We start from the raw sequence: 14370 nt of genomic DNA, 5'->3' as shown, positions 1-14370 counted from the left end.
CCACCATTTTTTTCTAGTGAGGTCCTACTTCAGACGTTTCAGTCCAAAAATTTGTTGATCATTAACGCGTGTGTGTGGTTTTTTTTTGGTGGTGGTTAGGAGTTAGGACTTTAATTTTTTGGTTAAATTTTCTCTCTTCCCCACCTCAAATTATATGTCATGATTTCTAAAAAAATAGTTATCTCAAATTAATTATCATTTTAGAAATTCTTGACGATCACAATTTGAAGGAGCTGATCTGTTGAGACAATTCAGCCTTAAACTGAAAGCCTATCCTATGCACTCAGTGCTGATAAATGATTTGATCAATTTACATTACCTGAATTTAGCAGGTAGACATCTCCACAAAATTATGAAAGTTCTTAAAAACTAAACAAATTCAACAAAGAAATATTTAAATTTTCAATTCACAGCAAAAGAAATAGTAATAACTATCTGATGCATACAAGGGATATGTTTATAAATACCTACTGAAAATGGATGAAATGGTAAGAAGTGTCTTTTCATCGAAATAATTAAATAAACATTCAAAAGGCACTGGATTGTGTTTAACAGAGTTCAATATTTGAACTTCTTCAGATGGTCCGTATGTTTTGGACCAAATAACTTCCATTTTCACCACTTTCTGAAACTGCTCCATAACCCATTAGGCCACTAAGTAACTGACTAACTGCTTCCCAAAAACTATTCTTGATGGTTGAATAGTTTATACATAGAGGCATCCGTTTGGGTCCCTAAGCACAGAAAATCACATTTTAAAATAATACACCATCTAGTGAGATATTCTGAGTGCTTAGAAGACTCATCGGAGGAAAAATGACGCAACAACGATTCCGCTACAATGGCTGGAGGTATGTCAACTCCTTATTCCGCTGCGTTTTGCTTTGAACTAAAGTTTTACATGTTTCGTATCATGTAAATCACTTACATTTGGTATCAGAGCAATCGTTTACCTCTGCCTTGTTTCGTTTTTGGAGTTTGCATAAAGCGGGTCTGATAAATCTGGTTTTGAAATTTTTTAATGCAAACTGACATCGAAAATCATTATAATATCGATTTTCTAACATGGCTGTGTTTTGAAAAATCGTTTTGGGTGTTTAAATCATGGTAGAATATTGGGTCTGAAATGGATTTTAAACCGGGTCAAGCAGACCCGGCGAAAGGTTGAAGATGACTCTGTAGCTGGTCTTTAATTTTGAAGACTTCAACCTTTATTATGTGCTGACACCTCCTGAGGCCAATTTACTTTTGGCCTCTCGTTTATTAAAAAAAAAAAATAGGGATGAAAAGGTACTGCACGGCTTTTGGAGCATTGTGTATTTGGCTTTTAGAGATAATGTCTCATATTTTGATAAGTTGTCAGCAAAGACTTTTTCTTTGGAGTCTACGAAATTGTGACTCTTAAATTACTTTTCCTTTAATTGTTGTTTGTTTAATAAAAGGGAAAAAAACGTATATATACATATTTAGAGTAAATATTTACAAAATGCGAAGATACTTTTCAGTTTACAAAACATAACACTAGAATACTTACAAACCCTAAACAATTACAGTTTTTTTTTAAAAAGACATGGTTAAATTAAAATCCCTTAAACACGGTAACTGATTTATCAACATCCCCAAATCTCTCATCATAACCGACTGATTGAATAATATCTCCCAAAAATTCTCTCCCAATTTCTCCAGATTCATCGCAGAAGCAAATCAAAGTCAAAAAGAGGTGTTTCAACGATCAAATTAGATTCAAAATCAATACACAGTGTATATCCCATATTTTCATAGGGTTTTTTTCATCAGATCAAGTGATTGAATATACAGATGATTTCAACATCGATAAACTTACAAATCAGCAAAATACCCAACATCAAAGTGTCAGAAATAATACACAGAAGAATTACAAACTACGAAAAGTTATTCTCCCCTCTTTTTTTTGATATAATTTTGTTTCATATCCAATTTGTTTGAAGATACTGATAATTCAACAGTTTAAGATAAAAATCCAAAATCTGTGATTGAAATCCAGAATTCATAAAACATTCAACTTCAAACAAATTTCAGATCAAAGATTTCGTATTCTAACAATGGCAGAGTGCACAATTTATTCAATATTGATACAAAACAGTGGGAGATGGGGCGCATCAGGTGAATAACTTTGAATTCCGCATATATTATGTACTGAATCTTATTTAAAGCATATGATATCGTTCATGTAAAAGTTGTGTATAAAATATGTATGAAAGTTGTATAACTGTAGTGTGGAAACGATTTGGTATAAACGTGGTTTATGTAGTGTAAAAGTGATTTGATTCAGATAATAATTTATCAAAAATATATGTATGAATATTGTATGAAAGTTGAATGAATGTGGTATAAATGTGGTCTATGTAGTGTAAAGTGATTTGGTACAGACAATAATTTTTTCAAAAAATATATGTATGAATGTGACCAAAGTTGAATGAATGTGGTATAAATTGTGTTCATCTAGAATGAAAGTGATTTGGTTCAGACAATAGGTTCTCCGAAAAAATATATGTATGAAGAGTGTATGAAAGTTGAATGAATGTGCTATAAATTTGATTTATGTAATGTTAATTGATTTGGTTCAGACAATAGTTTATCAAGATAACTTATCTACTCCTTTTTATTTTGTCATATGTATGATATATGTATATATGTTGTATATTTAGTGTGTAATTTCTAAATACTAGTCCAAATGTAATTTTGATTGCAGGTACGAGCTTCTACTGAATTCCTACATACAAAGGACTGATGGTGTTAAGAGGTTCATAGTGTACCTTCGAGCTAGGACATGTAGTTGTGGAAGATTTGAACTGGATGAGATACCTTGTGGGCATGCTATGGTTATTATAGTATATAAGGTACCAACATGGAGAGGACCATTCATCAGCCTACTACGGCAATGAGAATTTCCTCGATACATATGCAATACGGGTTGAGACTCTTCCATGCGAAATTACATGGAATATGTCAATACATGTAATGAAAGAGATTGTATTGTCACTAGATTATAAAAGACCACCGGGAAGACCAGCTGACAAAAGAATGACACCATTCCACGAGGAAAAATTTAAGAAATCAAAGGTGACATGCAGCAGATGTGGTATAGAAGGGCACAATAAGAAGACTTAGCTTGTGGTAATATTCCACAAGGAACTTAAAATTTGAGAATGTTATTGTGTTTTTCTTTAATGAGAGTAGAAACTTATTACTTGGGTACAATTTTGATAATGATAACGTTGAGTGTTGATATAAATTTGGTTATCAACAATACAATTTTGGTTTCAATTGCCTATAATGAAATCTTACAGTTTATCTAAAATTTGTATAATTAGTGTATGAATATTGTATGAATAATGCATTTAACATGCTAATGTGTTATACTAAAGTGATTGAGATGTGTATGAAAGCTGTTTGTTTATTGTATAACTATATAAACTGCTTGTTGTATGAACACAAAAATATATGTCAAAAACCCATGCATATTTTAAGAAAACATAAATGCATATTAATACATGTTATATGGAGTACATATTATATACACATCGCTGCATTGCTTTGATATAGATATTTAACTTACAATCTGTTAGTCATGTGTGAAACAAGTACAAAATATAAACAACCTTGTGATGCCAAATTTTATCCAATATGTATCAAATGTGATATACTAAACGAGAGATTTATAACAAGATGAATTACAAGATTAAAATAATAAAAAACTAAGATAAATCGAATTAAAGTGTAGCATAATGAGTCACCAATAAACTATCTTTTTACATCAAACACTACAACTAGTTTACTAAATAAACTATTTTTGACTTTTCTTTTGGATCTCGGCAATAACTCCATTGCGGGACAGGTTTCTTGCAAATTCTTGGCCCACCTAATTTATTGATAACCATTTCAGTGACTTCACTCTCATTATAGCTCTAGCAGTCCGCTTTGCCTTGCGTAATCTCACAATAGAGCACCATACGTACTGAGGTGAAGACTATGATCGAAGCAGTCATCCTTCGAAATTTCCACGAGGCCTTGACTGATATATTCAGTAAATGCACATACATAGACTCCACAGTTACTGAAAAGAAAGTGAAAATACAATATAAGAGAAATTTATTTTTTATGTATGAAAACTGTTAACACATAAAAACCATATTCCATACAATAAAACACATACTTTGATTCAGGATGTTGTTCTGGCAAATCATCCATCAAGATATATTCCAAAGAATCACAAATGCCCTTCTCAATGTAGGCCGGTTCAGTATTCCAGTCTATGTTGAAGAAGAGGGGTATCATTTTTGCTAGTTTCTCAATAACTTCTGTAACCGCAGCAATGTGCGCAACAGCTAATGAATCAGACATAAAGACACTTGCTTTTTATAAACAAAACAGCTAGTACCCAATGGTATTCCTTGCCTACATTAATCGATATAAGTACATAGTCGACTTTATCCCAAGCGAAACGATATTTGCAAGCCGCTTAAATCCACAGATAACTTGCGCCATATCATGATCTGGAGTGATCAGATTAGTATCATAATTGTTATCCTTAAACTGCTGGTGGATCAACTCAACCCACTACTTGAAAAAAATATCTGACTCGATTATTTGGCCCATACTTAGCCTGCTTCCTTGAGTAAAATATAATCATAGCAACTTGTTGAAAAACATGTCAATGAAACTATGAATCAGATTTCAGGAAATCATATTCCATACAAATTCCATGCAAATTACATACATATAATTTAATTTGATCGAACACATGTGCAGATTTTTATAAGCTAAACTGGCTAAAATTTATTGCTTCAAACTGGAGCAACACAGCTGACAAGAATAGATTATAACCACTTCAACTATTGATTTTCACTACTAACACGAAATCTGGTTCATCAAATCAATCTCCACAACAGTTCAATGCACTAAGAGATTCAAACAACCAAAACAAGTTCTTAATCATAAAACATTTGCACATAAAGTGCTAACAAACTAAGAAACTTTTAGTGGATAAATAAAGACAGGATTTCAGCACTAGAGCTACTCAGTTCTAATCAATTATAATTTCAGGTTCAAGTTAACCTTTTATGAATTAACAGAAAAAGTCATGAAATTACAGCTGCAATTTGAATTGCCAACTTAGTAATTGAGGAGCCAACTTTTAGCTTTAGACAACTTTCAGTTCTTTTTCAATAGTTCTCTATATTAAGTCAAAAGACATAAAAAGTTAAAAAAAAAAAAAAATTCATATACCTTAATTACACATGCACATATATGCTAACTAATGTCTTACATGACATGAAAAGGTAAAAAACCACATTTCATACACTTTACATAGATATGCTAGCTAATGTCTTATATGGCCTAAAGGTAATGAATAAATAGTAATAAGTAACAAATTATATACATTTCATACAAACATAAACAAAACACACAATTTTTTCCTGGTGCACATAAGTTTTTATGCACAATCTATAAGCATTTCATACACTCAGTAACCACACACATCCCCAAAAAAAATAGTGCAACCTGATTTTCATACACATTTCATTCAAAAAACAGTAATCAAAATAGTAATATTAAGGTAAACAAAAATTATACACATTCCATACACACAAACAAAAAAAACCTAAAAACCGATACACAATGCTTTACATACACGATCCACATAATCAACTGTGAAAACATTCTAGAACTAAAGTATATAAATTCTATACACAATACATACAATCAAACAGTGAAAGTAAATAAAATGAATCCCAATTATTTTTATACCTTCAATTTCGGCTTGATCCTTCTTCTTCAATGTTCAGTGTTTGGTTCCGGTCATCTCTTAAAGCTCGTTGAAGCTGCAATGTTAGGGCTTTTACGGGGAGAAAGATTCATTGTTGTTTTTTTACCCATTATTTCGCACAAACAAATGAAAATAGGATCGAAAACACTATTAATACACAAAATGACAATGAACAATAAGAATGGTGAAAGAGTGGTTTGAAGAAGATGAATCGTATATTTTGTTGATGATGATGAAATCGTAGTTTGAAGTGGATGAATTTGCAGTCTCAAAATTGAGAGAAAATCACGTTAACTATATTTCTGTAGAGAGAGAAATATTTTGAAAAGAGATGGAATTAAATGGGTAACTACTATCCAGAATTCAGCCCAATATCAGATCCCTAAAGTTTAGCCCAAAATCATGGGTCTGTGCATAACCCCAATCTGGTATATTTTGTAATTAACTTGTTATGTTTTGTAAATAAGGAAAAGTATCCCTATATTTAGTAATATAAGATCTTAACTAGTATTGTTAGGTCATTTTCCCAAAACATAAAAAATTTCATGGATCAATTTTGGTTACATATCATCCTATTTTTAGATGAGCTGAATTGGACGGATCATTAACCCCCTCAAACTTGAGCGGGTTGGGCAGGTCATGGGTTTATGAGCTAATTAGTGTTGATTTAGAAGATGTTTAGCTTAAATTTATCCTAAATTTCAATTATTTTTTTCGGACAAAAAATTTAGATTATAATTATTACTCTCCCTGTCCTAATTTATGTGTAGTATGTCAAAAAAGGATAATACATTTCTTTATTTAGAAATAGAAATAATTTAAGTTCAAACTTTTCCTTTTATCCTTAATGAAATGATTTACAACCACACAAATATTTATGGATTATTTTAGATTACAAGTTTCAAAGTCTTCCTTTCTTTCCTTCTTTCTTAATTAAACTATGTACCTAGTCAAATTATATCAAATAAATTGAGACTGGGGGAGTATTATTTTTGCAACTATAGCAGGTGGGTACGGATGGCATGATTCTCATCGTGCATCCACCCAGTAACAGAGTTTCACCAAAATCCAAAAATGTTTAGGACTAGTAACAAAATATACGTACTTAATATTCACGCTAATCTCTTCATAATCCCCATACATCTCCAGTTTTCTTCAATCTAAAGAAAAAGAACCCGCCCAACACAAATAACTCAACAACGATCGAATATGAACTAGAACAAGTGTTCAACAAATTCGACATAAATGGCAATGGAAAAATATCGTCACCAGAACTATGTTTCATCATGGTCAGCTTAGGAAACACCGTAATGGAAGAAGAATAGCTGAGAATGAATAGCAAACTAAACAACACGAAGAACATCGATTCGGACGAGGTTTTAGAGAATCTTAAGGATGCTTTCTTGGTGTTTGATGTGGATAAGAACGGGTTGATATATGCTGAGGAGTTGAAGAATGTGATGAATAGTATCGGAGAAGAATGCTCGTTGGAAGAGTGCAGAAAAATGATTAACGGTGTTGATCGTGATCAGTGGCGGAACTAGAATTTTTACTAAGGGGTGTCAAAATATAAAAAAGTAAATATACGACGTATTAAGGGTGTTCAACACATAGTATATATACATAAAAAGGTTCTTTTTACGTATTTACACATGATGAGTGTTTTAAAAGGCGTGAGGCGAGACGTTTTACTTAGCATGAGGCAAGACGTAAGCCCGAGTCATGTGGGCGTAAATCTTTAAATATTTGATTTATAATATAATAAAATAGTATAATAACACAAAAGTAATATCAAAAAATACATTAATAGTTTTAAAAAAATTAAAAACATTAAAGAAACTCATAGAAAATAAGACTTCTAACATGATCATACAAGTTTAAGTAATGCAATGATATAAAAGCTATTATGAGATGCAAATCAACTCTAACATCTTACTTTCAAACAATAAAAGAATCACAATTTCATAAAATACATCAATATCATACTATGCAATTTACCTCCCTGCAAGAAAATAATTAATAAACTTTATCTGTATTATAATTAAAACGTCACTCCTTCATGAATAAAAGCAAAACTACTTTCAAATAGTGAAATAATAAAATATGATAATCTTGAGACATAGGACAAAAACATGAAAACTAATGATAAGTAAAATTCGTCTATCTATTTCTATCTATTTTTAATGTAAATGTTAATTGCTATTCACCCTCACAGTGTTCTCAATTAAGTATGCAATACTATGGCTTGCTATTTGAGTTACTCTCAATCTTCTTATTTCTATAGATGAAAAAATTATTAAACAAGATTTTATTAAAGAATTATGAGGGTCAATATTGTTAAACTAAGGAATTTGACACATAATTTGTGTAAGAACTGTTAGGCGAGCCCTGAGAGTTAGACGTGTTTAGGCCGTACAGTCGGGCGCTTAGGGCATAAGCCCCACACGTAAGCCCCAAGGCGTTTTGCCAGTGCCCTGCCTTGAGGCGAGCCCCGAGGCGTGTCCCAAAACTGTCTTTTAAAACACTATTACACAGTGTAATTTTTCGGCGAAGGGATGTCGGTTGACACCTCTTGGATGCATGTGGCTCCGCCACTTATTGTGACGGTGATGGAATGATTGATTTTGAGGAATTTAAGGTTATGATGTGTTAGGGGTTGGAGGTCTGATCTAATGGACTCTCATAGTTTTTATTTTTATTTTTATTTTTATTTTTATTTTTTTATTTTTTATATTAAGCCATCACCACTAGATTGTGAGTCTAGGGTGTGGAGGGTTTGGCTTGATCCCTACCATGTTAATTGAAGTAATAAGATTACAATGATTAGAGGGGGACATGGAACCTTGCCTCTAATCTACAAAGGAAGATTGAGTATATCAATCTTAAAATGAAAGAGTTAGCCTATACAAAGCTCTTTCCATAAATACAACGCAAGTTAACTAACAAAGAAGTTGCATTTTTCATATCTTTTTCTAACAATGGGCAACTGCCATTTATCAAGTTGAACTAATCCCTTGACTTCTCTTGGTAGACTTTGGTGAGAATCGTATAAGGTCTTGGTTCCATTTGATGATGCAAGCTTTGCCGGATAGTCACCAACAGAGTTTGCTTCCCTAAAGCAATGAGTAACTTGCTATGAGGCCCCCTCCAGAATCTTAAGGATGTTGGTGATAACCTGTCTCAGCTTCAAGTTATCTGTACTCATAGTTAAAATTCATTAATGTAATTTTTGAAGATTAGGGGTTCAAATTCTTTCTTGGAAAAAGAAAGGAAAGACTTGTAGAGATTTGATTTTAGTTTGATTTTAGTTTGATTTCCTTTGTTAGAAACTATGCTCAACCAGATATGAAATGATGGATAAATGAGAATTGAGCATTTGGAGAATTGTTAATGCCTCCAAATTAATCTGCATCGGGTGATTACAATAAATTTATCGATGCATGACGTATGTCTTTTGCGTAAATTTTTAACACTTAACCATCGTTCAGGTAGGAAAAGTGAACAATTGATAGTTTAGGTGTGTTTTGATAAATAGTTGGTGATAGTTCAGGTAGAAACTAGCACACATGATAGCTCACATAGGAAACTCACGAAAAAGTAATAGTTCATGTATGTTTTTAATAACTCTAAGAAGTATTCAATGAAATGCTCCAGAAGGAAGTGTAACGTCATACTGTATTTGTTAATTTTATATGGTCTCTTTTAGTCGTTAAGTAAGAATGATGTTTGATTGAGGAGTTCTGATCGATCTACCTACTGCTATTAAATTATTTACTTATGGTTATGTCTGTTTGCACATCATATAAGTAGCCAAAAATAAAAAATGACAGGGCAAAATTGTATTCCAGTTCGTAGATCTTTGCTTGTGGAAACTGATTGAGTGGGCTCGAGCACTTTTTGGTCTCTTGCTATTTGAATAATTTAATTAATTAGGAGTACTGTTTTTCTGTCAATTAATTCAAAGTTCTATTTTTCAATTGTTACTCCAGAAGTCCTGAAGTTTAATATTTACAAAACTTAAGAATATTGCGTCCTTAAGTTTAATTATTTTTTTCAAAACTTAGATACTTCGTTTTAGGCATAATACATAAACAAGCCCTCAAACTTGACCTCAACTAGCAAGTGTGCCCTCCTACTTTGGGTATACACAAGTAGGCACCTCAACTTGTCTCCACTTTGTCGGTTGAACACTCCAACTTACAAAATGATCATCTAGACACCTCCAAAATTTATGCGCCACATCAGTGCCATTTCAGCATTTGTGTTTACGTGTTCAACTTTATACAAGTTGAGGTGCCTACTTATGTATACCCAAAGTTTGAGGGCATACTTGCCAGCTGAGGTCAGTTTGAGGGTCTGTTATGTATTTTGCCTTCATTTTAAGCTTAGTTTCTCCAGTTCAAAACTTCGAGACATTATATCCGTAAGTTTAATTTTTGAATTCGAACTTCAGGATTTCAGGATTTTCGGTTTAGTGTCCAAAAGTTTAGCTTTTTCAATTTAAACTTCAGGGACACTATGTCATGAAATTCTCATTGTGTAGTTCATTTAGGGACGCGATGTCCTGAAGTTCACATTGTATTTCAAATTTTAGGCTTGTGTCCTGAAGTTCAATTTTGTGTTTTCAACTTTGGTGAGTAGAAGTCTAACGCAGTGCATATGTTCATGAAAATTTGTCTATAAGTTTGAATCAGGACTATATGTCTTTAAGTTTAAATTATAGTTCAAACTTCAATTTATACTCCTATAAAATAAGATGGCGATACCTATACGAGAGTCATGTTGGTCGTGAGATGAAAATCCTTGTTGATATAGATATTAGGAAGAAGAAGATGACGACATGGAAGAAGAGAAGTGGCAATGTGCAGAAAAAACGAGAAGGAGAAGAATATAAATAGGCACTGCTGATTGTTACATCTTAAAACCAGACGAAGATGAAAAAGAAGAAATCACATTCTTGACTTCACTTGGTTTCATGAAAATTTGTAAGCAAGTTTTGGCTGAAATGACTTCGATTTCGCTTTACTCTTATTGTGCTTCAGACACAACAGCATTCATTAGCCTTCAACCCAGAGGAGATATAAGCTTACAGAGTATGCAAGGCTTCAACCAACATAATTTCTATACTCTGAAGTGACCCTCTTACAACAATATGTACACAGAGAAAAGTTCAGGGGGCAAATTAAAGGGAAGAAAGAGGAGTGTGTATTTCCCACACACTTGTCCTTCAACTGGTCAGAACCGGATTGTAATCCAGTAACAACCCAGCCCGCTAGTGATACTATCCGCTCTGGGCCTAGGCCCACACGGCTTTAAAACGCATCAACTTTCCTCCTAAGCTAGGGTGTCACATTTTGTAAAAGCCCAGCCTGCCAGTGATAGAGTATGCTTTGGGCCTAGGCCCGCACGGCTTTAAAAGGCGTTACTAGGAGATAAGACATACTTACTTATATACCCAGCATCTCTCTTGTGTTTTGGCGATGTGAAACTTTCCTTTTAAGCTAGGGTGTCACAAATCCCACTCTGTTTACTTATCTAATATAGTATTAGTTGTCTTTTCCAAAACAGCAGCATATGTTTCCTGTTTCCAGGAGAAACTGCTAGAGGAAGTTCAACCATGATTGTATAACCAAGTGCCTTTGAGATCAATAGGAACTAAACTCTTTAACATCTCTAAACATAATTACAACTTAAGAGTGTACAATTACCACGAAAATGGCAAACCAGAAGCCTGTATTTCAGTAATTTTGTGATTGTGATGTACAGTGCATATGCATTCAGTGACATAGGACAATTGGAGAACAAATTGTGTAGCTTACAGAGTAGCTTAAAATAAAGTAAACTTTAGGTACAAGAAACACTGCATCTTACAAAATAACCAAACTAAAATCAGTTTAAGTGCAGAAGACTGCGAACATGTGGAGATTTTAAATCAACTGATACAAAGAGAAATTATTGTACCCAAATGGAAGTACAACGAGCAAGGCTAATGAGAACAAAAGCAACATATAACATGGAATTTATGCCATCGAATTTTCAAAACCTCGATATTCCCCTCATTTCATGCAGTGCACTTTAACCTTTCATTTTTCAATAAGCAATTAATTTCAAACTCATTTTTTTTGTTTTTTGATTTACATTTGATAAATATAATTCAAATCAAATCACTCACACCAGGGGTTCAAAGTTGATACAAAACTTGCACTTCTAACTTTTCTAGTTCAGATTACAGTCTAGGCTAGCCTTTCTTTCTCTGGGACACGTCTAAAAGCGAAACATTGAGATCACTAATTAGTTAAGAATGCTTGATTCTGTCCGTAGAAACATTGTTCACTGTGAACGCTCAGTGCATACAAGAGTAAACTTATTCAGGGTACACAAGACTTTTGAGCTACATCCATAACTTGTGAAAAACAATACAGGACATAATAGATATCTCCTCCAGAGATTTACATGAATATCATGATTTTGAGTACAAACCAAACTAGGAAAAAAATATTCCTGGATCCCATCAAGAGCTCACTCAATAGTTAAAATCAACAAAATGGCAAGGCTCTAAGCTACGCTGCTAGGACGTGACTCGGAGTACTCTACCTCTGAAAATCAAAACTGGTACTTCTTTATCTTATATATATGTTCCTTGTTCGGTACATTTTCTCACGGGGAGAAGAAAAACAAGATAATTGCTGGCTAGCAACATAAAAATATATTCGCTATAAATGCAGCAACCCTCTCAAGATGTACTACTGCTGGATTCAGTTAACCACTTCCAGACTCTAACTTGACCTGATTCATCACCAGTAAAAAATAAACCAGCAGGACCGATCTCGATTCGACGAACACCCTCTTTAGAGAATATCTTCCCCCTCTCGGACAATGATGGCAAATCATACACGCGAATTGTGTTGTCATTGCAAGAGCAGAGCAATACAGGCTTTTCTTCTGAATCATGCATGACACAGAGAGCAAGTAAACCCCGTTCCTCTTGATGAGTCTATGTAACCTCCAATTTCCCGCTCTCGTTAGCAGCCCAGACCTTTATCGTTTTGTCCAGTGAACATGATAAAAGAAACTGATCCCAACATAGAACAGACATAACAACACTTGTATGATCTGTCAAGATCAGTAGACACTGAAAAGTTTCAAGGTTCCATACTCTTATTGAATTGTCCATGGAACCAGAATATAGTCTATTATCTCCAATAACCAGTGATACCACATGATGTGTGTGTCCAGTCAATACTGTGAATGGATCAAAATTGTTGGTGCTCCCATTATATTTCCATACCAATATCCCATCCTCCGTACCAGCAAGGAGCATATCATTGCCAGCAACAAGAGCATAAACTTGTCCAACTGGACCATTAAGACTGAAGTCAGTTCCTGTTTGAGTATTCCATGCCTTGACAAGATTAGTTATTCCCACAAAAATCCATGGCCCTTCACTTAGAATACAACCTACTTCACCATCAAAATTGACAACCTTTGCAAACTTCCCAGACTGGCAATCCCACACTCGTATTGTCTTGTCCTTACTCGCTGTATAAAGCTTATCCGAACCTGGTGGCAAAGCAATCCCTGTAACAACCTTTTCGTGGCCTTCAAGTTGGCTCAACAATGTGAAGCAACCGCCAGTAGTCCATGCATGCAAATACCTACATGTATTTCCATATTTACAATTCCCTTTAACCCAATAATTACAAACTCTATCTGTCTTCTTCACAACTCCACCACCATTAGGCCTCTTCGACAACGAGGACCATATCCCACTATTACTGTTGTTGTTGTTTCCATACTGCTGATGTGGCGGTGGTCCTGGTAATTCTGTATGGGGGAAGTGACATGGAAATCTGCTACATCTTCCAGCCCTCCTATAAGCACATACTTTTTGCACATTATGGTTATTACTGTTGTTGTTGGTGTCCCCTTGTTGTTGTGACGAAGGACCTAACCGCTGGAATACGTGCTTTCTTCCATGCATGTCCATTACCTTATATGAACTCCGTGTGATTTTGAATTTGCGAGTTTCTTCTCAGTGGATCTTTGGGAGATAAATCCTAATTTTGGGTTTGATCATGACAAGGAGGGAATGAAATTGATTGAAAAAGCTCAATGAATTGTAATTTTTGGGGTTGAAGAAAGTTAATTAGCGTTGATCTAAGCTAGTGGTTGTATTTATAGATGTTTTAAAGAAACTAAATTCCTTAATTTGATTCCTAAAAGAATTAGGATTACTTGTTTGACTAGTAAACAAATTGTCTACAACTATGTAATCCTAATTCCTTTAGGATTACAAACCCAATTATGGACCAAAAAATAACAAACAAGTAATCCTAATTCTTTTAGGAATCAAATTAAGGAAAATAGTTTCTTTGAAAAAAATATAAATACAGCCACTAGCTTAGATCAACGCTAATTAACCCTGTTTCTTTTTTTTTTTCTCTCAGGAACAGAAGTCTTTGAAATCATCTTTATTCTCTAATTGCCAGGAATGGAAAAAAGGCAAAAGACAGTCCGGTGCACAAAGCATTCTGCGTTGGCAAGGTCCGGGAAAGAACCAT

The 14370-nt window shown here is 33.9% G+C and overlaps 1 pseudogene; it reads right to left on the bottom strand.

The window, feature by feature from the left end:
• Positions 1-12323: 12323 nt before the first annotated feature.
• LOC132046106 (zinc finger CCCH domain-containing protein 48-like) lies at positions 12324-13796 on the bottom strand (annotated as a pseudogene).
• Positions 13797-14370: the final 574 nt, after the last annotated feature.

The sequence above is a fragment of the Lycium ferocissimum genome, unplaced genomic scaffold, assembly GCF_029784015.1.
Source record: "Lycium ferocissimum isolate CSIRO_LF1 unplaced genomic scaffold, AGI_CSIRO_Lferr_CH_V1 ctg9446, whole genome shotgun sequence".
NCBI classification, from domain to species: Eukaryota; Viridiplantae; Streptophyta; class Magnoliopsida; order Solanales; family Solanaceae; genus Lycium; species Lycium ferocissimum.
This window is presented reverse-complemented; position numbering and strand designations above follow the sequence as displayed.